The sequence below is a fragment of the Cryptomeria japonica genome, unplaced genomic scaffold (assembly GCF_030272615.1).
Source record: "Cryptomeria japonica unplaced genomic scaffold, Sugi_1.0 HiC_scaffold_175, whole genome shotgun sequence".
In the NCBI taxonomy this organism is placed as follows: Eukaryota; Viridiplantae; Streptophyta; class Pinopsida; order Cupressales; family Cupressaceae; genus Cryptomeria; species Cryptomeria japonica.
Window position 1 is genome coordinate 150,001 of NW_026728997.1, and position 22,500 is coordinate 172,500.

General features: G+C 60.5%; 2 non-coding genes across 2 annotated transcripts; both read left to right on the forward strand.

The window, feature by feature from the left end:
- The first annotated feature begins 12,594 nt into the window (after positions 1 to 12,594).
- Positions 12,595 to 12,713, forward strand: LOC131867581 (5S ribosomal RNA). The gene has a single exon (XR_009366133.1). It is a non-coding gene; the product is annotated as a 5S ribosomal RNA (ribosomal RNA).
- A 7,817-nt stretch (positions 12,714 to 20,530) lies between these two features.
- Positions 20,531 to 20,649, forward strand: LOC131867594 (5S ribosomal RNA). The gene has a single exon (XR_009366146.1). It is a non-coding gene; the product is annotated as a 5S ribosomal RNA (ribosomal RNA).
- The last annotated feature ends 1,851 nt before the right edge of the window (positions 20,650 to 22,500 follow it).

Here is a 22,500-nt window from a genome sequence, read left to right on the forward strand (position 1 = left end):
GCAATTCCGCTCTTATCCGGTCACGTTTGTGTGCCCGAATTTCGCAAGGCAACCTCCATGGGACATGGAAAAGACTCGAGAAGAGAGCTCGCTCACGGGAGAGAGAAGCCAAGGAGACCACGAGAGTGCTGAGAGTGGGACAGCGCTGAATAGGCGGGAGAAGCCTGCGCGTATAAACGGAGATATATATCCAATTGCAACGAAGGAACGTGCCAAAGATCGAGAACAATGGCAGAAATGCTAGTAACGTGCACTTCGGGACCAACGCATCACCGGAAGACAACCGCCAAACATCGAAAGAGTCGCGATGCTCCGCAACCTACGTGCAAAGCGGTCGCACACCGGGTAAGGGAGTGAGAGCCCCAAACATAGCTGGGCGAGGCGCTCACTCCGCTCTTTAATATCTCGTTAATACCGCCAAGGAAATGGCACAAGCACACACACACAAGCATCCTCGGAAGAGGACAGTTCGAGTGACAGGTCAAATCCAAGAGTTCCGAAGACTACCTCCAGGAACAATCGGGAACAAGACCGATTACAAGTCGTCGAGTCTGTTACTGGGCGAACACGAGATGCGCACAGGAAATCGATCAGCCCTCACAATGGCCCAAGGCCAGAGATCGGACTGCTACGATTTACCCCAACAATCATCGTGCCACTCTTCGCAGAGAGGTGATAGACGCCAACGAGCCCGCGCATAGCAATCGAGGTGTAAAAAGGGCGTTGAAGGCAGGAAGCCTGGACGAAAGAGGCTACGAGGTCACCTCGAAGCGGTCTAAGAATCGGGCGCACTTGGGGCGACTACCAGTGCCAACCCCTTATCCCGCGGTGCGTCCGACACACAGAAATTTCCAAGGCGGCCAAGGAGCCTCCCCGCATAGCAATCGGGGTGTGAGGTTACGGATGCAGCATTGATAGCAATCGAGGTGTGAGGCGAAGGATGCAGAAGTGAGAGCCGAGGGATGTAGCAGAGATAGCAATCGGGGTGTGTGATGCAGAAGAGATAGCAATCGAGGTGTGCGGTGGGAAGGGCCCAGCAGCCAGAATGCATGAAGCGACGGATGAAGCAGTGATGACAACCGGGCTGTGAGGAGAGGAGGGATGCAGCCAAGAAAGCAATCAGGGCTCGAGGCAAGGGATGCATCAAGGATAGCAATCATGTTGTGAGGCGAGATTCCAAAGGCTAAACGTGAGAGGCTGCAGGGTCGACTCAGAGAGGTCTATGCATGTGAGAGGCTGAAAGCAAGGTCGACTCGGAGCGGTCTATGCATCGGGCGCGCTTGGGGCGACTACCAGTGCCAACCCCTTATCCCGCGACGCGTCCGACAAAGAGAACGTTCCAAGGCGGCAGAGGAGGTTACCAGCCGAAGGATGCAGTAGCAATAACAGGTATAGTTCCGCGGCGGCCGAGAAGACTCACCGCATAGGAATCGGGATGCGAGGCGAGGGATGCGGCGGGAAGGCCCCGACGGCTAAACGGAAGAGGCTGCAGGGCCGCCTCGGAATGGTCCAAGCATCGGATGCGATTGGGACGACTACCAGTGCCAACCCCTTATCCCGCGATGCGTCCGATACACAGATAGTTCCAAGGCGGCCGAGGAGCCTCACCGCATATCAATCGGGGTGCGAGGCGAGGGATGGGGCGGGAAGGCCCCAACGGCTAGACGGAAGAGGCTTCAGGGCCACCTCGGAATGGTCCAAGCATCGGACGCGCTTGGGGCGACTGCCAGTGCCAACCCCTTATCCCGCGATGCGTCCGATACACAGATGGTTCCAAGGCGGCCGAGGAGCCTCACCGCATAGCAATCGGGGGTGCGAGGCGAGGGATGGGGCGGGAAGGCCCCAACGGCTAGACGGAAGAGGCTTCAGGGCCGCCTAGGAATGGTCCAAGCATCGGACACGCTTGGGGCGACTACCAGTGACAGCCCCCTATCCCGCGATGCGTCCGATACGAAGATGGTTCCAAGGCGGCCGAGGAGCCTCACCGCATAGCAATCGGGGTGCGAGGTGGGGGATGCGGCGAGATGGCCCCAACGGCTAGACGGAAGAGGCCACAGGGCCGCGTCGGAATAGTCCAAGCATCGGACGCGCTTGGGGCGACTACCAGTGACAACCCCTTATCCCGCGATGCGTCCGATACGAAGATAGTTCCAAGGCGGCCGAGGAGCCTCACCGCATAGCAATCGGGGTGCGAGGTGGGGGATGCGGCGAGATGGCCCCAACGGCTAGACGGAAGAGGCTGCAGGGCCGCCTCGGAATAGTCCAAGCATCGGACGCGCTTGGGGCCACTACCAGTGACAACCCCTTATCCCGCGATGCGTCCGATACGAAGATAGTTCCAAGGCGGCCGAAGAGCCTCACCGCATAGCAATCGGGGTGCGAGGTGGGGGATGCGGCGAGATGGCCCCAACGGCTAGACGGAAGAGGCCACAGGGCCGCCTCGGAATAGTCCAAGCATCGGACGCGCTTGGGGCGACTACCAGTGACAACCCCTTATCCCGCGATGCGTCCGATACGAAGATAGTTCCCAGGCGGCCGAGGAGCCTCACCGCATAGCAATCGGGGTGCGAGGCGAGGGATGCGGCGAGATGGCCCCAAAGGCTAGACGGAAGAGGCTGCAGGGCTGCCTCGGAATAGTCCAAGCATCGGACGCGCTTGGGGCGACTACCACTGCCAACCCCTTATCCTGCGATGCGTCCGATACACAGATAGTTCCGAGGCGGCCGAGGAGGTGGGGGATGCAGCGAGATGGCCCCAACGGCTAGACGGAAGAGGCTGCAGGGCCGCCTCGGAATAGTCCAAGCATCGGACGCGCTTGGGGCGACTACCAGTGACAACCCCTTATCCCGCGATGCGTCCGATACACAGATAGTTCCGAGGCGGCCAAGGAGCCTCACCGCATAGCAATCGTGGTGCGAGGTGGGGGATGCGGCGAGATGGCCCCAACGGCTAGACGGAAGAGGCTGCAGGGCCGCCTCGGAATGGTCCAAGCATCGGATGCGCTTGGGGCGACTACCACTGCCAACCCCTTATCCCGCGATGCGTCCGATACACAGATAGTTCCAAGGCGGCCGAGGAGCCTCACAGCATAGCAATCAGGGTGCGAGGCGAGGGATGCGGCGAGAAAGCCCCAACGGCTAGAGGGAAGAGGCTTCAGGTCCGCCTCGGAATGGTCCAAGCATCGGACGCGCTTGGGGCGACTACCAGTGACAACCCCTTATCCCGCGACGCGTCCGATACACAGATAGTTCCAAGGCGGCCGAGGAGCCTCACCGCATAGCAATCGGGGTGCGAGGCGAGGGATGCGGCGAGAAGGACCCAACGGCTACACGGAAGAGGCTTCGGGGCCGCCTCGGAATGGTCCAAGCATCGGACGCGCTTGGGGCGACTACCAGTGACAACCCCTTATCCCGCGACGCGTCCGATACACAGATAGTTCCAAGGCGGCCGAGGAGCCTCACCGCATAGCAATCGGGGTGCGAGGCGAGGGATGCGGCGAGAAGGACCCAACGGCTAGACGAAAGAGGCTTCGGGGCCGCCTCGGAATGGTCCAAGCATCGGACGCGCTTGGGGCGACTACCAGTGACAACCCCTTATCCCGCGACGCGTCCGATACACAGATAGTTCCAAGGCGGCCGAGGAGCCTCACCGCATAGCAATCGGGGTGCGAGGCGAGGGATGCGGCGAGAAGGACCCAACGGCTAGACGGAAGAGGCTTCGGGTCCGCCTCGGAATGGTCCAAGCATCGGACGCGCTTGGGGCGACTACCAGTGACAACCCCTTATCCCGCGACGCGTCCGATACACAGATAGTTCCAAGGCGGCCGAGGAGCCTCACCGCATAGCAATCGGGGTGCGAGGCGAGGGATGCGGCGAGAAGGACCCAACGGCTAGACGGAAGAGGCTTCGGGTCCGCCTCGGAATGGTCCAAGCATCGGACGCGCTTGGGGCGACTACCAGTGACAACCCCTTATCCCGCGACGCGTCCGATACACAGATAGTTCCAAGGCGGCCGAGGAGCCTCACCGCATAGCAATCGGGGTGCGAGGCGAGGGATGCGGCGAGAAGGACCCAACGGCTAGACGGAAGAGGCTTCGGGTCCGCCTCGGAATGGTCCAAGCATCGGACGCGCTTGGGGCGACTACCAGTGACAACCCCTTATCCCGCGACGCGTCCGATACACAGATAGTTCCGAGGCGGCCGAGGAGCCTCACCGCATAGCAATCGGGGTGCGAGGCGAAGGATGCGGCGAGAAGGACCCAACGGCTAGACGGAAGAGGCTTCGGGTCCGCCTCGGAATGGTCCAAGCATCGGACGCGCTTGGGGCGACTACCAGTGACAACCCCTTATCCCGCGACGCGTCCGATACACAGATAGTTCCAAGGCGGCCGAGGAGCCTCACCGCATAGCAATCGGGGTGCGAGGCGAGGGATGCGGCGAGAAGGACCCAACGGCTAGACGGAAGAGGCTTCAGGGCCGCCTCGGAATGGTCCAAGCATCGAACGCGCTTGGGGCGACTACCAGTGACAACCCCTTATCCCGCGACGCGTCCGATACACAGATAGTTCCGAGGCGGCCGAGGAGCCTCACCGCATAGCAATCGGGGTGCGAGGCGAGGGATGCGGCGAGAAGGACCCAACGGCTAGACGGAAGAGGCTTCAGGGCCGCCTCGGAATGGTCCAAGCATCGGACGCGCTTGGGGCGACTACCAGTGACAACCCCTTATCCCGCGACGCGTCCGATACACAGATAGTTCCGAGGCGGCCGAGGAGCCTCACCGCATAGCAATCGGGGTGCGAGGCGAGGGATGCGGCGAGAAGGACCCAACGGCTAGACGGAAGAGGCTTCAGGGCCGCCTCGGAATGGTCCAAGCATCGGACGCGCTTGGGGCGACTACCAATGACAACCCCTTATCCCGCGACGCGTCCGATACACAGATAGTTCCGAGGCGGCCGAGGAGCCTCACCGCATAGCAATCGGGGTGCGAGGCGAGGGATGCGGCGAGAAGGACCCAACGGCTAGACGGAAGAGGCTTCAGGGCCGCCTCGGAATGGTCCAAGCATCGGACGCGCTTGGGGCGACTACCAGTGACAACCCCTTATCCCGCGACGCGTCCGATACACAGATAGTTCCGAGGCGGCCGAGGAGCCTCACCGCATAGCAATCGGGGTGCGAGGCGAGGGATGCGGCGAGAAGGACCCAACGGCTAGACGGAAGAGGCTTCAGGGCCGCCTCGGAATGGTCCAAGCATCGGACGCGCTTGGGGCGACTACCGTTGCCAACCCCTTATCCCGCGATGCGTCTGATACACAGATAGTTCCGAGGCGGCCGAGGAGCCTCACCGCATAGCAATCGGGTTGCGAGGCAGATTATTGGGAAGGGAACCCCCTGGGATGCGGCTCAAGCAGTGCCCAAAGGGACTGGAATGCGGAATCACATCGAGAGACCCAAATGCTATACGAGGGCTCAAATCGAATTATCGATTTGGCCACGACATGGACGCATCGGAACGACTACCTTTGCCGAACCACTCGCAATTGCATCCATACCGAAACCAATAGACATTTCCGTTAGAGCCCTCGCATAGCATTCGGGAATCTCGCATGCCCCTCTAAATCGACCAATGCTGGCGCTCAATGAAAATCCGAGCGCTACCACCGTTCGAGCGCCAGCATTGGTCGAGTTAGAGGGGCACGGGGGAGAATGCTCCAGTCAACACCTCCCCTATATAAGTTATTTGTCCGATTCTCGCACAACCGTAGTCTGCCTCGTCGAATCAAACAACGGTCCCAGATTCCGACTTCCGTTCCGTAGAGACCCAAAAGCTAGATGGAGGCTCGCAAGAAAGAGAGTCGGCGCATAGCAATCGGGTTTCTCGAACGTTTAGGGACCGAGCTCACTTGCGGATAGGGCAAAATCCGCCAAGCAACCCAAAAGCTAGACGGGGGCTCGAATCGAATCGCCTAGGCGGCCACAACAACGACGTGTTGGATCGACTACCAGTGCCAAACCATTCAGCAAGACTAGTCTGTGTCGAGGCCGGATAGAGATTCTCAGAGAGCGCCCGCATAGCATTTAGGAGACCTGCCGCGTCCCTCACACTCGACAAATGGTGGTGCACGTTTATAAATCCGAGCGATCCCAACCCTTTCAAGCACCAACATCGGTCGAGATAGAGGGGCACGGAGGGGGCTGCGTGAGACAACACAGTCCCCTATATAAGTTATTTGTCCGATTCTCACACATCCGAAGAATGGTCATCAAATCGGACAACAGCCCAAACTTCCGACTTCCGTCCCAGAAAGCCCAAGAGCTATCTAAAACGTTCATGGCCGGAACTCGATCGCGGCTATACCAGTCCGCCAAGCAACCCAAAAGCTAGACTGGAGCTCTAGTCGAATCACCTCTGTGGCCATTGCAAGGACGTGTTGGAGCGACTACCATTGCCGAACCATTCCGCAGGTCGAGTCCATACCAAGGCCGCATAGAGATTCACGATGAGCTCCTGCATAGCAATCAGGAGACTTGCCGTGTCCATCACAATCGATAAATCCTGGTGCAAGATTTTTGCATCCGAGCGCTCCAACCAGTCGAGCACCAGCATCAATCGACATAAACGGGCACGGGGGGAGGATGCTCGAGAACACTACCTCCCCTATATAAGTTATTTGTCCGATTCTCAAGCAGCCGAAGTCTGGTCATCGAATCGGGTCAAAGACCACAACTTCCGACTTTACCCACAATGCAAGTCATCGAATCGAACATCGGCCCCCGAGTCGGACTCCATGCGTATGTCAGGTCATCGGACCCAAATTCCGCCTTCCTGCGCATGGCGGGCCATCAATATCAACTCGGTCATCGGACCCAAACTCCGCCTTTTTGCGTATGGCACGCCTTCAAATCGGTCATCGGACCCAAATTCCGCCTTCCTGTGCATGGCGGGCCATCAACATCAACTCGGTCATCGGACCCAAATTCCGCCTTTCTGCGCATGGCACGCCATCAACTCGGTCATCGGACCCAAATTCCGCCTTCCTGCGCATGGCAGGTCATCGGACACAAATTCAGACCTCGCCAATATGCCTACGTATCGAATCGGTCATCGGACCCAACTTCCGACTTCATCCATACTGTAGGGTCTTTGAGGTTGGCGCGGTGCGCTCAACCCAGGGAGTCGACCCATCGAAGCATACACCTCCCCTATATAAGCTATTTGTCCGATTCCCACACCTGTGTAGTTTGCACCTCTGACCAGGACATCGACCCCAACTTCCGAACTCGACTGCAACGACGGCACCAGCGCCTTGGTGCGCACCTTGCGACGCACAGTCCCAACATTCGCCTTCCTGCACATGGCAGGTCATCGGACCCAAATTCCGACCTCGCGAGTATGCCTACATATCGAATCGGTCATCGGACCCAACTTCCGACTTCATCCATACCGTAGGGTCTTTGAGGTTGGCGCGGTGCGCTCAACCCGGGGAGTCGACCCAACGAAGCATACACCTCCCCTATATAAGCTATTTGTCCGATTCCCACACCTGTGTAGTTTGCACCTCCGATCAAGACATCGACCCCAACTTCCGAACTCGCCTCCAACGACCGAACCAGCGCCTTGGTGCGCACCTTGCAACGCACAGTGCCAACATTCGCCTTCCTGCACGTGGCAGGTCATCGGACCCAAATTCCGACCTCGCGAGTATGCCTACATATCGAATCGGTCATCGGACCCAACTTCCGACTTCATCCATACCGTAGGGTCTTTGAGGTTGGCGCGGTGCGCTCAACCCGGGGAGTCGACCCAACGAAGCATACACCTCCCCTATATAAGCTATTTGTCCGATTCCCACACCTGTGTAGCTTGCACCTCCGATCAGGACATCGACCCCAACTTCCGAACTCGACTAAAAAGACCGCACCAGCGCCTTGGTGTGCACCTTGCAACGCACAGTGTCAACATTCGCCTTCCTGCACATGGCAGGTCATCGGACCCAAATTCCGACCTCATGAGCATACCTACTAATCGAATCGGTCATCGGACCCAACTTCCGACTTCATCCATACCGTAGGGTCTTTGAGGTTGGCGCGGTGCGCTCAACCTGGGGAGTCGACCCATCGAAGCATACACCTCCCCTATATAAGCTATTTGTCCGATTCCGACACCTGTGTAGTTTGCACCTCCGCTCAGGACATCGACCCCAACTTCCGAACTCGCCTGCAACGACCGAACCAGCGCCTTGGTGCGCACCAAAAGTGCGCACTTTTGGAGGGCACTTTTCTGCGCTCCAAAGGTGCGCACTTTTGGAGGGCACTTTTTGGAGGGCACTTTTCTGCGCTCCAAAGGTGCGCACTTTTGGAGGGCACTTTTTGGAGGGCACTTTTCTGCGCTCCAAAGGTGCGCACTTTTGGAGGGCACTTTTTGGAGGGCACTTTTCTGCGCTCCAAAGGTGCGCACTTTTGGAGGGCACTTTTTGGAGGGCACTTTTCTGCGCTCCAAAGGTGCGCACTTTTGGAGGGCACTTTTTGGAGGGCACTTTTCTGCGCTCCAAAGGTGCGCACTTTTGGAGGGCACTTTTTGGAGGGCACTTTTCTGCGCTCCAAAGGTGCGCACTTTTGGAGGGCACTTTTTGGAGGGCACTTTTCTGCGCTCCAAAGGTGCGCACTTTTGGAGGGCACTTTTTGGAGGGCACTTTTCTGCGCTCCAAAGGTGCGCACTTTTGGAGGGCACTTTTTGGAGGGCACTTTTCTGCGCTCCAAAGGTGCGCACTTTTGGAGGGCACTTTTTGGAGGGCACTTTTCTGCGCTCCAAAGGTGCGCACTTTTGGAGGGCACTTTTGTGCACTCCAAAGGTGCGCACTTTTGGAGGGCACTTTTCCTGTGCTCCAAAGGTGCACACCTAGGTGAGCACCTTCGACCACACCTTGTAGCACACCAAACTCTGACTTTCGACTTCATCCGCAATGCAGGGTCTTTGAGGTTGGCGCAATGCGCACAACCAGGGGAGTCGACCCATCAAACCCAACACCTCCCCTATATAAGCTATTTGTCTGATTCTCATACATGCGTAGCCTGCAGGAGCAATTAGGACATCGACCCCAACTTTCGGCTTCTAAACGAAAACAAGGTCTTTGAGGTTGGTGTAATGCGAACAACTAGGGGAGTCAACCCATCAAACCCAACACCTCCCCTATATAAGCTATTTGTCTGATTCTCATACATGTGTAGTCTACAGGAGCAATTAGGACATCGACCCCAACTTTTGACTTCTTAACGAAAACAAGGTCTTTGAGGTTGACGTAATGCGCACAACCAGGGGAGTCGACCCATCAAACCCAACACCTCCCCTATATAAGCTATTTGTCCGATTCTCATACATGTGTAGCCTGCAGGAGCCATTAGGACATTGACCCCAACTTTTGACTTCTTAACGAAAACAAGGTCTTTGAGGTTGGCGTAATGCGCACAACCAAGGGAGTTGACCCATCAAACCCAACACCTCCCCTATATAAGCTATTTGTCTGATTCTCATACATGTGTAGCCTGCAACAACGATTAGGACATCCACCCCAACTTCTGAATTCGTCTGCGTTGACCGCACCAAAGGTGCACGCCTTGGTGCTCACCAAAATCCGACTTCCGACTTCTTCTGCTATGCGGGGTCTTTGAGGTTGGCGCAGTGCGCACAACCAGGGGAGTCAACCCACCGAATGCAACACCTCCCCTATATAAGCTATTTGTCTGATTCTCATACATGCGTAGACTGCAGCAATGATTAGGACATCCACCCCAACTTTTGACTTCTTAAACAAGACAGGGTCTTTGAAGTTGGTGCAGTGCACACAACCAGGGGAGTCGACCCATCAAACGCAACACCTCCCCTATATAAAGCTATTTGTCCGATTCTCATACGTGTAGTCTGCAGCAGCGATTAGGACATCGACCCCAACTTCCGAATTCGTTTGCATTGACCGCACCAAAGGTGCACGCCTTGGTGTGCACCCTGGAGTGCACTTTGGTGCTCACCTCGGTGCACACTTTGGTGTGCACCTCGGTGTGCACCAAAGGTGCGCACCTTGGAGCGCACCAAAGGTGTACACTTTGGAGCGCACCACATAGGGTCTTTGAGAGGTTGGCGCAGTGCGCACACCAAGGTGGGTGTTGAGGTGCGTGCCGAGGTGGGTGGGTGCTAGGGTGCGCTCCATGGTGGGTGCCAGGGTGGGTGCGTGCTAGGGTGGATTCCAAAGAGGGTCATAGGGTGGGTGCCAAGGTGGGTTGGTGATATAGTGGGTTCAAAGGTGGGTACTAGGGTGGGTTCCAAGGTGGGTCACAAGTTGGGTGCCAGGATGCGTGGGTGTTAGGTTGGGTGCCAAGGTGGGCTCCTGCGTGGGTGGGTGCTAGGGTGGGTTTCAAGGTGGACGCGAGGGCGGGTGCCAAGGTGGGTAACAAGTTGGGTGTTAGGATGGGTGAGTGCTAGAGTGGGTGCCAAGGTGGGTGGGTGCTAAGGTGGATGCCAAGGTGGTTCACAGGGTGGGTGGGTTCTAGGGTGAGTTCCAAGGTGGGTCACAGGTTCAGTGCTAGGGTGGGTGTCAAGGCGGGTGTCGAGGTGCCTGGGTGCTAGGGTGTGGATGCCAATGTGGGTCATAGGGTGGGTACTAGGGTGGGCTGCAATGTGGGTGCCAAGGTGGGTAACATGCTCGGTGGGTTCTAAATTGGGTGCCAGGGTGGGTGTGCACCCACCTTGCCCGAGGTGGGTGCCAAGGTGCCAGTGTGGGTGGGTGCTAAGGTGGATGCCAAGGTGGGTGAGAAGGTGGGTGATAGGTTGAGTGGTAGGATGGGTGGGTGCCAAGATGGGTCACAGGGTGGGTGCAAGGGTGGGTAGGTGCTAGGGTTGGTGTCAGGGTGGGTGGGTGCTAGGTTGGGTTCCAAGGTGGGTGCGAGGGTGAGTGTCAAGGTGGGTCACAGGTTAGGTGCTAGGATGGGTGAGTGCTAGGGTGCAAAGGTGCCAGGGTGGGTGCTAGGATGGGTCGATGCTAGGGTGAGTGGCAAGGTGGGTCCACAAGTGTCAAGGTGGGTGCCGAGGTGGGTGCCAAGTCGGCGACTGCTATGGTGGATGCCAAGGTGGGTCACGGGGTGGGTGCCAAGTTGCTAGGTTGGGTTCCAAGGTGGGTGCCAACGTGGGTGCTAGGGTGCGTGGGTTAAAGGGTGTGTCACAACGTGGGTGCCAGGATGGGTGCGCACCCACACTGGCCAAGACGGGTGCGGGTGCAAGGTTGGGTTCCAAGCCCGGTCACAGGCTGGGTGCTAGGATGGGTGGGTGCCAAGGTGGGCACCAGGGTGGGTGCACCCACCCTGGCCAAGGTGGGTCACGGGGTGGGTCCTAGGGTGGGTAACGGGGTGGGTACTAAGGTGCGTGCCAAGGTGGGTCATAGGGTGGGTGCCAAGGTGGGCACCAGGGTGGGTGTGCACCAACCCTAGCCAGGGTAGGTCACGGGGTGGTTGTCGGGGTGGGCGTCAAGGAGCCAAGGTGGGTGGCAAGTAGCCAAGTTGCGTGCCAAGGTGGGTGTCGGGGTGGGTGCCAAGGATCCAAGGTGGGTGCCAAGGAACCAAGGTGGGTGTCTGGGTGGGTGCCGAGGTGGGAGCCAGGGTGGGTCCCAAGGTGAGTGCAAAGGTGGGTGCCAGGGTCAAGGTGAGTGCCAATGTGGGTTCCAAGGTGCCAGGGTCAGGGTGAGTGCCAATGTGGGTTCAAAGGTGCTAAGTTGGGTGCGAGGTTGGGTGCGAGGGTGGGTGGGTGCCAAGGTGTGCTAGGTGGAAGCCCGGGTGGGTCGGCATCCCATGGGTGTCGAGTTGGGTGCCTGATGGGTGCTTCTTGTCAAGTTTTAGTCGTCGGGACTCATTTCGAGCCTTAGAGGTCGTTTCTTGTCCGGTTGCCCTGTCTTCGACCTGGGAACCCAATTTTGGTCCTCGGGTCCCATTTTTTTTTGTCTCGCATCCCACTTTTGGCCTGTGGCCTTTTCGGGGTCGATTCTCGTTTTGGGCATCAGAGCATGTTTCTTCTCCTAAAACCCAATATTTGTTTATTAAGTCTCGGAACACATTTTTGTTCTCGTGGACCCATCATGGGTCTTGGAACGCATTTGTGGTCCTTGGGTCCCATTTTGCATCCCGAAACTTGTGTTTTGGTGCTTGATCCCTATTTTGGGTGCCCACCTTGCACCAAGTGCGCACCCGGGGCAAACCGAGCGCCTTGGTGCACCGGGGCAAGATCGAGCGTGCACCCGAGGCGCCCCGAACATGCACCAAGGTGCACTCGGCCCACATGTGAGCGCAGGTCGTTGCGCCCGAGGTGGTGTGTGGGCACCGCGTTGCAGACGGGACACTGCACGCACACGACGCCCCCTCCAGGTGCACGCACGTAGGCCGGGCCGGGTGCACACCCGACGCCCTAGCAAGGTGCGCGCACCCGGGCAGGGCTCACACTTGGCGAACGGGGCGCACTTCGCGAGGGAGGGTGTGCACCTCGACGGGGGTGGGTGGCCGGGGTGGATTCGCACGTGGGTCGCGGTTTGCTAAGTACACACTGCGACAAGCTCATAACGGGTGCGATCATACCAGCATTAGTGCACCGGATCCCATCAGAACTCCGCAGTTAAGCGCGCTTGGGCCGGAGTAGTACTGGGATGGGTGACCTCCCGGGAAGTCCCGGTGTTGCACCCTTTTTTAGTTTTTCGCCGGGCGTCGCAATGCTATTTGAATAAACCTTTTGCCCGTTTGCGTTCTCGTCGGGGCCGGGCCGGGCCGGGGTGCGCTGCCCGCACTACCGCGCGCGCGGGGGCGACACCGAGCGCGCACCCGAGGCACCCCGAGCACACAGGCCACGGTGCAACCCGGGCGTTGTGCGCGCACCCCGGTGCGCCCGAGGTGCTGCGCGCGCACCCAGGTGAAATCGGTGTGCACCTCGGCCAGTGCGCGCTCGGTCGAGTCGCGCACGTTGGCCAAGGTGCACGGTGATGTTTCTTACTCTAAGGTTCCGCACCAGACGCCCGGGACAGGTGAGCGAAGCTGGGCGGGGCCGGGTGCGCGGCCGGGGCAGGTGCACGCAGCTGGAGAGAGCTTTGGAGCACACTTCGGAGCGCACCAATGATGCGCTCCATTCAAAAGTTTCCTGAAAAGGCAAAAAAAGTTGAGATTATAGAATTTCCCACTTGAGAGATTGTAAAAAAAAAAAATTTAAAATGAAGGAAACGCGGGTGCCAAGGTGTGCGCAGCCCAGCCAAGGTGTGCGCACCAAGGCGCCCACCCTGGCGAAGGTGCACGCAAGGTGCGCACCCGAGGCAAACCGGACAATTAACCCAACTTTCGACTTCGCGCGCACCTTGGAGCGCACTTCGGAGCGCTCCTTGGTGCGCACCAATCTTGGGCACCTCGGAGTGCACCATGGCGCCCACCAAGGTGCGCACCCGGGGCAAACCGAGCTCCGACTTCGTGCGCACCTTGGAGCGCACGAAAGGTGCGCACCATGGCGCCCACCAAGGTGCGCAGCCCAGCCAAGGCGTGCGCATCAAGGTGCGCACCCTGGCGAAGGTGCGCACCCGGGGCAAACCGAGCTCCGACTTCGTGCGCACCTTGGAGCGCACAAAAGGTGCGCAACCCAGCCAAGGTGTGCGCACCCCGGTCAAACCGAGCTCCGAATCGTGCGCACCAGAGGTGCACGCCATCGTGCGCACCTTGGAGCACACTTCGGAGCCCTCCTTGGTGCGCGCCGATGTTGCGCACCTCGGAGCGCACCCGGGGAAAACAATGCAATTAACCCGACTTTCGACTTCGTGGGCACCTCGGAGCGCTCTCGGGTTCGCACCTCGGAGCACACCGAGGTGCGCACCTTTGATGCGCTGCCTTCACCAATTTCCAGAAAAGGCAAGAAAACATTGAGAAGGTGTGCGCACCGAGGTGCCCACCCTGGCGAAGGTGCACGCGAGGTGCGCACCCGGGGCAAACCGGGCTCCGACTTCGTGCACGCCGCACCTTGGAGCACACTTCGGAGCGCTCCTTGGTGCGCACCAGGGCGCGCAACCGAGCCGAGGTGCCCACCCCGGCGAAGGTGCACGCGAGGTGCGCACCCGGGGCAAACCGGGCTCCGACTTCGTGCACGCCATGGTGCCCACCGAGGCGAAGGTGCACGCGAGGTGCGCACCCGGGGCAAACCGGGCTCCGACTTCGTGCACGCCGCACCTTGGAGCACACTTCGGAGCGCTCCTTGGTGCGCACCATGGTGCCCACCAGGGCGCGCAACCCCGCCGAAGGTGCACGCGAGGTGCGCACCCGGGGCAAACCGGGCTCCGACTTCGTGCACGCCGCACCTTGGAGCACACTTCGGAGCGCTCCTTGGTGCGCACCATGGTGCCCACCAGGGCGCGCAACCCCGCCGAAGGTGCACGCGAGGTGCGCACCCGGGGCAAACCGGGCTCCGACTTCGTGCACGCCATGGTGCGCACCGCGGCGAAGGTGCGCACCCGGGGCAAACCGGGCTCCGACTTCGTGCACGCCGCACCTTGGAGCACACTTCGGAGCGCTCCTTGGTGCGCACCAGGGCGCGCAACCCAGCCGAGGTGCCCACCCCGGCGAAGGTGCACGCGAGGTGCGTACCCGGGGCAAACCGGGCTCCGACTTCGTGCACGCCGCACCTTGGAGCACACTTCGGAGCGCTCCTTGGTGCGCACCATGGTGCCCACCAGGCCGCGCAACCCAGCCAAGGTGTGCGCACCAAGGTGCACGCGAGGTGCGCACCCGGGGCAAACCGGGGTCCGACTTCGTGCACGCCGCACCTTGGAGCACACATCGGGGCGCTCCCGGGTTCGCACCGGCGTTGCGCACCGTGGTGGGCACCTCGGAGCACACCAAGGTGGGCAGCGAGGTGCGCACCTTTGATGCGATGCCTTCACTAATTTCCATAAAAGGCAAAAAAAAAACGAGATTTTAAAATTTCCGTTTTGAAAGATAGTGAGAAAAAGGGAATGCTGGTGCCATCTTGAGCCCGCCCTGGTGCGCAGCCCAGCCAAGGTGTGCGCACCAAGGTGCCCACCCTGGCGAAGGTGCGCGCCCGGGCAATTAATCCAACTTCCAACTTCGCGCGCGCCAGGGTGGGAGCGCACCCAACAACCGGGCCTGGGAAGAGCCAATGCGAGAAACCCCACCAAACGCTCTGACAAAAAAAGAGGGGGCGCTCCAGTAACCCCGCTTCGGAGCGCACCCTGGGCAAACCCAGCCAAGGTGCCCACCCCGGCCAAGGTGCAGGCGAGGTGCGCACCCGGGGCAAACCGGGCTCCGACAACGTGCACGCCGCACCTTGGAGCACACTTCGTAGCGCTCCCGGGTGCGCACCTCAGAGCACACCAAGGTGGGCAGCGAGGTGCGCACCTTTGATGCGCTGCCTTCACTAATTTCCAGAAAAGGCAAAAAAAAAAGGAGATTTTAAAATTTCCGTTTTGAAAGATAGTGAAAAAAACGGAACGCGCGTGCCATCTTGAGCCCGCCCTGGTGCGCAGCCCAGGTAAGGTGCCCACCCTGGCAAAGGTGCGCACCCGGGCAATTAACCCTACTTCCGACTTCGTGCGCGCCAGGGTGGCAACCGGGCCTCGGAAGAGCCAATGCGAGAAACCCCACCAAACGCTCCGACAAAAAAAGAGGCGGCGCTCCAATAACCCCGCTTCGGAGCGCAGCCGGGGCAAACCCAGCCAAGGTGCCCACCCCGACGAAGGTGCACGCGAGGTGCGCACCCGGGGCAAACCGGGCTCCGACAACGTGCACGCAGCACCTTGGAGCACACTTCGAAGCACTCCCGGGTGCCCACCGGCGTTGCGCACCGTGGTGGGCAGCGAGGTGCGCACCTTTGATGCGCTGCCTTCACTAATTTCCAGAAAAAGGCAAAAAAAAATGAGATTTTAAAATTTCCGTTTTGAAAGATAGTGAAAAAAAAGGAACGCGGGTGCCATCTTGAGCCCGCCCTGGTGCGCAGCCCAGGCAAGGCATGCGCACCAAGGTGCCCACCCGAGGTGCACACCCGGGGCAAACCGGGCTCCGACTTCGTGCAGGCCGCACCTTGGAGCACACTTCGGAGCGCTCCTTGGTGCGCACCATGGTGCCCACCAGGGCGCGCAACCCAGCCAAGGTCTGCACACCAAGGTGCCCACCCCGGCGAAGGTGCACGCGAGGTGCGCACCCGGGGCAAACCGGGCTCCGACTTCGTGCACGCCATGGTGCCCACCGCGGCGAAGGTGCACGCGAGGTGCGCACCCGGGGCAAACCGGGCTCCGACTTCGTGCACGCCGCACCTTGGAGCACACTTCGGAGCGCTCCTTGGTGCGCACCATGGTGCCCACCAGGGCGCGCAACCCAGCCAAGGTGTGCGCACCAAGGTGCACGCGAGGTGCGCACCCGGGGCAAACCGGGGTCCGACTTCGTGCACGCCGCACCTTGGAGCACACATCGGAGCGCTCCCAGGTTCGCACCAGCGTTGCGCACCTTTGATGCGCTGCCTTCACTAATTTCCAGAAAAGGCAAAAAAAAACGAGATTTTAAAATTTCCGTTCTGAAAGATAGTGAAAAAAACGGAACGCGGGTGCCATCTTGAGCCCTTCCTGGTGCGCAGCCCAGGCAAGTTGTGCGCACCAAGGTGCCCACCCTGGCGGAGGTGCGCGCCCGGGGCAATCCGGGCTCCGACTTCGTGCACTGCATGGTGCCCACCAAGGCGCGCAACCCAGCCAAGGTGCCCACCGCAGCGAAGGTGCACGCGAGGTGCGCACCCGAGGTGCACACCCGGGGCAAACCGGGCTCCGACTTCGTGCACGCCGCACCTTGGAGCACACTTCAGAGCGCTCCTTGGTGCGCACCAGGGCGCGCAACCCAGCCGAGGTGCCCACCCCGGCGAAGGTGCACGCGAGGTGCGCACCCGGGGCAAACCGGGCTCCGACTTCGTGCACGCCATGGTGCCCACCGCGGCGAAGGTGCGCACCCGGGGCAAACCGGGCTCCGACTTCGTGCACGCCGCACCTTGGAGCACACTTCGGAGCGCTCCTTGGTGCGCACCATGGTGCCCACCAGGCCGCGCAACCCAGCCAAGGTGTGCGCACCAAGGTGCACGCGAGGTGCGCACCCGGGGCAAACCGGGGTCCGACTTCGTGCACGCCGCACCTTGGAGCACACATCGGGGCGCTCCCGGGTTCGCACCGGCGTTGCGCACCGTGGTGGGCACCTCGGAGCACACCAAGGTGGGCAGCGAGGTGCGCACCTTTGATGCGATGCCTTCACTAATTTCCATAAAAGGCAAAAAAAAAACGAGATTTTAAAATTTCCGTTTTGAAAGATAGTGAGAAAAAGGGAATGCTGGTGCCATCTTGAGCCCGCCCTGGTGCGCAGCCCAGCCAAGGTTTGCGCACCAAGGTGCCCACCCTGGCGAAGGTGCGCGCCCGGGCAATTAACCCAACTTCCAACTTCGCGCGCGCCAGGGTGGGAGCGCACCCAACAACCGGGCCTGGGAAGAGCCAATGCGAGAAACCCCACCAAACTCTCTGACAAAAAAAGAGGGGGCGCTCCAGTAACCCCGCTTCGGAGCGCACCCTGGGCAAACCCAGCCAAGGTGCCCACCCCGGCCAAGGTGCAGGCGAGGTGCGCACCCGGGGCAAACCGGGCTCCGACAACGTGCACGCCGCACCTTGGAGCACACTTCGTAGCGCTCCCGGGTGCGCACCTCAGAGCACACCAAGGTGGGCAGCGAGGTGCGCACCTTTGATGCGCTGCCTTCACTAATTTCCAGAAAAGGCAAAAAAAAAAGGAGATTTTAAAATTTCCGTTTTGAAAGATAGTGAAAAAAACGGAACGCGCGTGCCATCTTGAGCCCGCCCTGGTGCGCAGCCCAGGTAAGGTGCCACCCTGGCAAAGGTGCGCACCCGGGCAATTAACCCTACTTCCGACTTCGTGCGCGCCAGGGTGGCAACCGGGCCTCGGAAGAGCCAATGCGAGAAACCCCACCAAACGCTCCGACAAAAAAAGAGGCGGCGCTCCAATAACCCCGCTTCGGAGCGCAGCCGGGGCAAACCAAGCCAAGGTGCCCACCCCGACGAAGGTGCACGCGAGGTGCGCACCCGGGGCAAACCGGGCTCCGACAACGTGCACGCAGCACCTTGGAGCACACTTCGAAGCACTCCCGGGTGCCCACCGGCGTTGCGCACCGTGGTGGGCAGCGAGGTGCGCACCTTTGATGCGCTGCCTTCACTAATTTCCAGAAAAAGGCAAAAAAAAATGAGATTTTAAAATTTCCGTTTTGAAAGATAGTGAAAAAAAAGGAACGCGGGTGCCATCTTGAGCCCGCCCTGGTGCGCAGCCCAGGCAAGGCATGCGCACCAAGGTGCCCACCCGAGGTGCACACCCGGGGCAAACCGGGCTCCGACTTCGTGCAGGCCGCACCTTGGAGCACACTTCGGAGCGCTCCTTGGTGCGCACCATGGTGCCCACCAGGGCGCACCCGAGGCAAACCGGGCTCCGACTTCGTGCACGCCGCACCTTGGAGCACACATCGGAGCGCTCCCAGGTTCGCACCAGCGTTGCGCACCTTTGATGCGCTGCCTTCACTAATTTCCAGAAAAGGCAAAAAAAAACGATATTTTAAAATTTCCGTTCTGAAAGATAGTGAAAAAAACGGAACGCGGGTGCCATCTTGAGCCCTTCCTGATGCGCAGCCCAGGCAAGTTGTGCGCACCAAGGTGCCCACCCTGGCGGAGGTGCGCGCCCGGGGCAAACCGGGCTCCGACTTCGTGCACTGCATGGTGCCCACCAAGGCGCGCAACCCAGCCAAGGTGCCCACCGCAGCGAAGGTGCACGCGAGGTGCGCACCCGAGGTGCACACCCGGGGCAAACCGGGCTCCGACTTCGTGCACGCCGCACCTTGGAGCACACTTCAGAGCGCTCCTTGGTACGCACCAGGGCGCGCAACCCAGCCAAGGTGCTCACCCCGGCGAAGGTGCACGCGAGGTGCGCACCCGGGGCAAACCGGGCTCGGACTTCGTGCACGCCGCACCTTGGAGCACACATCGGAGCGCTCCCGGGTTCGCACCAGCATTGCGCACCTTTGATGCGCTGCCTTCACTAATTTCCAGAAAAGGCAAAAAAAAGAAAAAAATGAGATTTTAAAATTTCCGTTTTGAAAGATAGTGAAAAAAACGGAACGCGGGTGCCATCTTGAGCCCGCCCTGGTGTGCAGCCCAGGCAAGTTGTGCGCACCAAGGCACCCACCCTGGCCAAGGTGGGTCACGGGGTGGGTCCTAGGGTGGGTAACGGGGTGGGTACTAAGGTGCGTGCCAAGGTGGGTCATAGGGTGGGTGCCAAGGTGGGCACCAGGGTGGGTGTGCACCAACCCTAGCCAGGGTAGGTCACGGGGTGGTTGTCGGGGTGGGCGTCAAGGAGCCAAGGTGGGTGGCAAGTAGCCAAGTTGCGTGCCAAGGTGGGTGTCGGGGTGGGTGCCAAGGATCCAAGGTGGGTGCCAAGGAACCAAGGTGGGTGTCTGGGTGGGTGCCGAGGTGGGAGCCAGGGTGGGTCCCAAGGTGAGTGCAAAGGTGGGTGCCAGGGTCAAGGTGAGTGCCAATGTGGGTTCCAAGGTGCCAGGGTCAGGGTGAGTGCCAATGTGGGTTCAAAGGTGCTAAGTTGGGTGCGAGGTTGGGTGCGAGGGTGGGTGGGTGCCAAGGTGTGCTAGGTGGAAGCCCGGGTGGGTCGGCATCCCATGGGTGTCGAGTTGGGTGCCTGATGGGTGCTTCTTGTCAAGTTTTAGTCGTCGGGACTCATTTCGAGCCTTAGAGGTCGTTTCTTGTCCGGTTGCCCTGTCTTCGACCTGGGAACCCAATTTTGGTCCTCGGGTCCCATTTTTTTTTGTCTCGCATCCCACTTTTGGCCTGTGGCCTTTTCGGGGTCGATTCTCGTTTTGGGCATCAGAGCATGTTTCTTCTCCTAAAACCCAATATTTGTTTATTAAGTCTCGGAACACATTTTTGTTCTCGTGGACCCATCATGGGTCTTGGAACGCATTTGTGGTCCTTGGGTCCCATTTTGCATCCCGAAACTTGTGTTTTGGTGCTTGATCCCTATTTTGGGTGCCCACCTTGCACCAAGTGCGCACCCGGGGCAAACCGAGCGCCTTGGTGCACCGGGGCAAGATCGAGCGTGCACCCGAGGCGCCCCGAACATGCACCAAGGTGCACTCGGCCCACATGTGAGCGCAGGGCGTTGCGCCCGAGGTGGTGTGTGGGCACCGCGTTGCAGACGGGACACTGCACGCACACGACGCCCCCTACAGGTGCACGCACGTAGGCCGGGCCGGGTGCACACCCGACGCCCTAGCAAGGTGCGCGCACCCGGGCAGGGCTCACACTTGGCGAACGGGGCGCACTTCGCGAGGGAGGGTGTGCACCTCGACGGGGGTGGGTGGCCGGGGTGGATTCGCACGTGGGTCGCGGTTTGCTAAGTACACACTGCGACAAGCTCATAACGGGTGCGATCATACCAGCGTTAGTGCACCGGATCCCATCAGAACTCCGCAGTTAAGCGCGCTTGGGCCGGAGTAGTACTGGGATGGGTGACCTCCCGGGAAGTCCCGGTGTTGCACCCTTTTTTAGTTTTTCGCCGGGCATCGCAATGCTATTTGAATAAACCTTTTGCCCGTTTGCGTTCTCGTCGGGGCCGGGCCGGGCCGGGGTGCGCTGCCCGCACTACCGCGCGCGCGGGGGCGACACCGAGCGCGCACCCGAGGCGCCCCGAGCACACAGGCCACGGTGCAACCCGGGCGTTGTGCGCGCACCCCGGTGCGCTCGAGGTGCTGCGCGCGCACCCAGGTGAAATCGGTGTGCACCTCGGCCAGTGCGCGCTCGGTCGAGTCGCGCACGTTGGCCAAGGTGCACGGTGATGTTTCTTACTCTAAGGTTCCGCACCAGACGCCCGGGACAGGTGAGCGAAGCTGGGCGGGGCCGGGTGCGCGGCCGGGGCAGGTGCACGCAGCTGGAGAGAGCTTTGGAGCACACTTCGGAGCGCACCAATGATGCGCTCCATTCAAAAGTTTCCTGAAAAGGCAAAAAAAGTTGAGATTATAGAATTTCCCACTTGAGAGATTGTAAAAAAAAAAAATTTAAAATGAAGGAAACGCGGGTGCCAAGGTGTGCGCAGCCCAGCCAAGGTGTGCGCACCAAGGCGCCCACCCTGGCGAAGGTGCACGCAAGGTGCGCACCCGAGGCAAACCGGACAATTAACCCAACTTTCGACTTCGCGCGCACCTTGGAGCGCACTTCGGAGCGCTCCTTGGTGCGCACCAATCTTGGGCACCTCGGAGTGCACCATGGCGCCCACCAAGGTGCGCACCCGGGGCAAACCGAGCTCCGACTTCGTGCGCACCTTGGAGCGCACGAAAGGTGCGCACCATGGCGCCCACCAAGGTGCGCAGCCCAGCCAAGGCGTGCGCATCAAGGTGCGCACCCTGGCGAAGGTGCGCACCCGGGGCAAACCGAGCTCCGACTTCGTGCGCACCTTGGAGCGCACAAAAGGTGCGCAACCCAGCCAAGGTGTGCGCACCCCGGTCAAACCGAGCTCCGAATCGTGCGCACCAGAGGTGCACGCCATCGTGCGCACCTTGGAGCACACTTCGGAGCCCTCCTTGGTGCGCGCCGATGTTGCGCACCTCGGAGCGCACCCGGGGAAAACAATGCAATTAACCCGACTTTCGACTTCGTGGGCACCTCGGAGCGCTCTCGGGTTCGCACCTCGGAGCACACCGAGGTGCGCACCTTTGATGCGCTGCCTTCACCAATTTCCAGAAAAGGCAAGAAAACATTGAGAAGGTGTGCGCACCGAGGTGCCCACCCTGGCGAAGGTGCACGCGAGGTGCGCACCCGGGGCAAACCGGGCTCCGACTTCGTGCACGCCGCACCTTGGAGCACACTTCGGAGCGCTCCTTGGTGCGCACCAGGGCGCGCAACCCAGCCGAGGTGCCCACCCCGGCGAAGGTGCACGCGAGGTGCGCACCCGGGGCAAACCGGGCTCCGACTTCGTGCACGCCATGGTGCCCACCGCGGCGAAGGTGCACGCGAGGTGCGCACCCGGGGCAAACCGGGCTCCGACTTCGTGCACGCCGCACCTTGGAGCACACTTCGGAGCGCTCCTTGGTGCGCACCATGGTGCCCACCAGGGCGCGCAACCCCGCCGAAGGTGCACGCGAGGTGCGCACCCGGGGCAAACCGGGCTCCGACTTCGTGCACGCCGCACCTTGGAGCACACTTCGGAGCGCTCCTTGGTGCGCACCATGGTGCCCACCAGGGCGCGCAACCCCGCCGAAGGTGCACGCGAGGTGCGCACCCGGGGCAAACCGGGCTCCGACTTCGTGCACGCCGCACCTTGGAGCACACTTCGGAGCGCTCCTTGGTGCGCACCAGGGCGCGCAACCCAGCCGAGGTGCCCACCCCGGCGAAGGTGC